Source organism: Balaenoptera acutorostrata, chromosome 2 (assembly GCF_949987535.1).
Source record: "Balaenoptera acutorostrata chromosome 2, mBalAcu1.1, whole genome shotgun sequence".
Taxonomy (NCBI): Eukaryota; Metazoa; Chordata; class Mammalia; order Artiodactyla; family Balaenopteridae; genus Balaenoptera; species Balaenoptera acutorostrata.
In genome coordinates, this window is record NC_080065.1 from 182,550,872 (window position 1) to 182,555,533 (window position 4,662).

Sequence of the window (4,662 nt, forward strand, 5' to 3'; positions counted from 1 at the left end):
ACCCAAGTCCTCCACGGGGTCCATAATGTCCTGCACGACCTGCCCCTGTCCCCTCCCTGCCCTTACCTCCTCCCTCTCTTCCCCCTTGCTCTCTGCTCCAGACACACAGTTTCCTTGCTGTTCCTCCAACACACCAGGCAGTCCTGCCCCAGGGCCTTTGCACATGCTGTTACTGCTGCCTGGAGCACACCTCCTCCTAAAAGCTACACAGTCCAACAGCCTTCCCTCCTCCAGGTCTCGGCTCAACTGTCACCTCCTCGGTGAGGTCTCCCTGGTCTACGTTTAAAAAAAAAAAAAGAAAATTTATTTATTTAATTTGGGTGCACTGGGTCTTAGTTGCAGCACATGGGAACTTTAGTTGCGGCATGCATACTCTTAGTTGTGGCATGCATGCAGGATCTAGTTCCCTGACCAGGGATCAAACCCGGGCCCCCTGCATTGGGAGCACACAGTCTTACCCACTGGCCCACCAGGGAAGTCCCTGGTCTACCTTATTTAAAACTGTAAACCACCCCGACTCCCCATTTTCCTTTGCTGCTCTATTTTTCTCCACAACTCTTATCATCTTCTAATATACTATGCATTGACTGTTGCACGTGGTCTGTCTCCCCAACTAGGACATCAGCTCCGTGAGGACAGGGATGTTCTGTCTGGTTCACTGCTATATCCTGAGCAGGGTACACAAGAGGTGTTTAATAAATAATTCCGGAATGAATAACCATCACTGTTTCTGGAACAGCCTCCTGCACACCCCCCTTCCACCTTTCAAGACTTACCTGAAGCAGGTGCGCTCGTGTTCCTCTCCCAGTTTTCCTTTATCCACAGAATGGCCCAAGATAGCTTTCGAATGCTCTAACATGCCCCTGCTGACCTTGCTCCAGAACCTTCTGTGGCTCCCCAGTGCCCTCAGGACTCTGTTAGCCTGGCCCTTGCCAACCTGTCTAGCTCCATCTCTCCCCCACCGATACTCCCCCTCCCCTGGCCACGGTCTACCCTCCAGCCTCACTCTGCACCTTCACCCTCTCTGTTCCCTCCGTCTGGAACAGCTTCTCCAGTACCTTCACCTGACTTCATCTCTCAGGCCTCAGATTAGACATCGCCTCCTCCTAGAAGCCTTCCAGGACCACCACCCACACTTAAGTCCAGCACCTCCTCTGGGCTCCACCATGCCTGAGCATCCCCATCACAGCCCTGAACACTTCTGTTTTATCCACCTGGTCGCCAGAGGCAACTTGTCATCAGACACAGGAGACCCCGGGTCCACAGCACTTTCAGGAACCCACAAAATGGCTTCATTTTAATTTCTCTTAAAATCAAAAGAAACAATGAATAAAATAATACCAATTCAATTGTAAGAGATCATTTGTCATATTTTTTCATGAAGGGAGGCGTCAAGTGCCTCAGGCCCGTGAAGGTTTTTTGTTGCTGTTGTTGTTTTGTTTGTTTTTTTGGGGTTTTTTTGGGGGGGTCACGCCTCGTGGCATGTGGGATCCTAGTTCCCTGACCAGGGATTGAACCCTGCAGTGGAAACCTGGAGTCCTAACCACTGGACCGCCAGGGAATTCCCCCGTGAAGTTCTTAAAGGGGCCCTGCTGATCCCATGTGGGTCTCCCCACTGGACTATGAGTGCTGCAAAGGCAGAGGTCGAGACTCGGTCCCCACAGCTACCTGGCAGTGGCCTGGCATACAGCAGGCACTTAATAATTGTTGTGTTGAATAACTGAATATCCAGTGAATCGCTGGGTCCTCACAGCCAGGCCTGGCTCACACATCATAGGAGATGCTTGATAAATGGATGGATGGACGGATGGATGGATGGATGGACGGAGGGAGGGTCAGAAGGCAGACTGACCAGGACACCAATCTGGGACCAGCAGCGCCGCCTTGTGGCACACTGCTTGCCTGCCTCTTCCTCTCCTAGGTTTCAGTGGGAAAGTTCTGGGGAGTTTTCAGAGCCTTTCCACTGGAAGGGGATGGAGAGGACGAAAAGGAGGAGGAGGAAGAGGAGGAGGAAGCAGCAGGCAGTGAACTTAGAAACAAAGACCTTGGGTCCAAATCCCGCAGCCACACATTTGTGGCTGTGTGTCCCAGGGAAAACTACATCACCTCTTGATTCTTCAGCTTCCTCATCCAGAAAATGGGGGAAGTCCAAATCTGGCCTCTGAATAACGTAATGAAATAGCTCAGAAACAGCAGCTATTTCTTACCTCCCACCCTAGGACTCCTGGACAGGTGCTGTCCTCAAGGAGCCCCCCAAGGCTGGGAAGTGACAGAGTTTTCATGAAGACATGGCTGGGGCAGAGAAGTGGACATGGGTTTGGGGGTAGGGTTGTCAGGTTTAGTAAAAACAACAAAATAAATAGGATGCCCAGCTCAATTTGAATTTCAGATCAACAATGAATAATTTTTTAGTATAAGTATATCCCAAATATTGCATGGAATACACTTAAACCCCCAAAAGGTATTTGTTGTTGACCTGAAATTCAAATTTAATCGGGAATTCTGTATTTTATCTGGCAACCTTAGCCTGGGGGAGCCTGGGGAGGCAAGCAGGAAGGTTTCCAGGAGGAAGGGGCAGTGGTGCTAAGAGCTGATGGTGTGGCCACCTTTCCTTCCCCTCCCCCACCTACACATGCACCCTTGACTGGGCTCACAAGGGACTGGAGGTGGGGTTGATCTCCACACCAGGGAAGAAGGTGAGCGAGGCTGCTCTCCTTTTGTTCAGAAGATGTGGGGCAAAATCATCAGGACTTTATTTTCCAAATCAGAATTGAGTTACATCCCCTTGACCACGGATATTTTGACCACATCCCAGCACTGAAGGCCACTTGGAAGCTGAAGGCTACCAGGCATATCTCCCGGTGACTTTCCAGCTGTGTGACCTTGGACAAGTCACTTTACCTCTCTGACCTCTACACATCGCAGACCCGTTCTCCTCCAGTGCTCTCCCTCCCCTCACTCTGCCTCAGCCACGTAGGGTTTTGGCTGCATCTCCAATCCACCAGGCGTGGTTCAGCCTCAGGGCCTTTGCACGTGCTGTTGTCGTCATGAGGAATACTCTTCTCCAGATCTCTATGGGGCTCCCTCCTCTCCTCCCTCATTTCTGTGCTCAAATGGCACTCTGAAAGGCCACACCTGACCACCCTACTAAAAAGTGTAGCCCCCACATTCTCAATCCCAGTTCTTTGCTTTTCTTGGTAGCATTTACCAACACCTGACCCGTGATGCATTTCACTCATTTATCTAGTTTATCATCCATTTCCCCACTGGGTGGTGAGCATCACAAGGCCGGGATCTATTTTACTCACTTCTGTGCTCCCCTCCCCAGCACAGCAGCTCAGGAAGAATTGTTGAATGAATGAGTAGGAAAAATGAATGAATGAGTGGGAAAAAAGGCCTGCCGCAAATGTGAAATTTTAATCTGCTATAATTTTATATAACTGCTTTAATCATTTGTGGGTTTCAGAGTCACTTAGGAATCGGACAGGCTGCATGTGGTTATTTAAATATGTATATTCAGTTTCTTGGTGGGCAACAGCCATATGGTGCCAGTGGCCACTATATTGGGTGGCACAGAGTTCTAGAACATTCCTCTAATCTCAGAAAGCTCTATCACACAGTGCTAGTATAGACCCTCTCAAAAAAAAGAAAAAAAATGCACTAGTCACAGACACCCAATTATTTCCATGTTCTTTCCGGAGGTTCCAGAATTCCCACCCCAACACACATAATTTAGCAGAGGTGGCAAACTTGTGGCCCCTGGACTGGATATGGCTCCATTGGGTTTTATTTGGTCCAGAGGTTTTTTTTTTTAAGAGGCAGGACACTTTGTCTACAGTCTGGAATCCCCATGGATCTGTGAATATGTGTGTGGGTCTCCCCCAAGGTAAAGCTCTGCTCCCTCTAGGCAGGGCATGCTGTCACTTTTTTAGCAGAGGCATTTACCTCCTGCCTGGCCCCTGGGGCCATCTGAGTTTGAGACCTTGGTTTATAGACGAAGAGAATAAAGGATTTTTTTTTTTGGTGGGAGCTGGTGAAAATCCAAGTGCGCACCTTCAGGAAGGGGTTGATCCAGGAGTCAGAGATCCAAGAGTTGGCCCCTGCACTGTCCCTGGATGACTGTCTCTTGGCCTCGGTTTTCTCATCTGTAAAATGGGTATGATAAAGGGATACACAGTGTTGGGAGGATAAAGTGGCATGACACAGGTCAGGGCAAGTTGCTCATAATGCTGGGTCCAGCTTGGCTCCATCACCCTCACGCGGAGTGGGGAGAGGGTGAGGAGGGGCGGAGGGGCAGGAGGGGGTAGGGGTGGCCCCTGACACGCGGGAGGCATCACGCAATGCTCTCTGAGTTCCCACAGCCTCGATCTGGCCACTGGAGAAAGAAGGGCGGGGGACCTCAAGATCGCACTCACCTCCCAGGGCCGAATTCCTAGGGTCCCTGGCAGGGAGGGGCGTCCCTTGGCTGGATCCGGCGTCGTACAGGGGTCGCCCACGGGATGCACAGTTGGCAGGGCGCGCGCCCGCGAAATTCCAGCCCTTCCCGGACTTCACTTGTTGCTCCAACGTCCGGAGCCGGGCGAGGGGCGTGGCCTGGCGGCGGGAGGGGGGGCCCCCCCCAACCAGATTGGTCCTTCAGCCCGTCAGTCCCGGGCGCCCGCC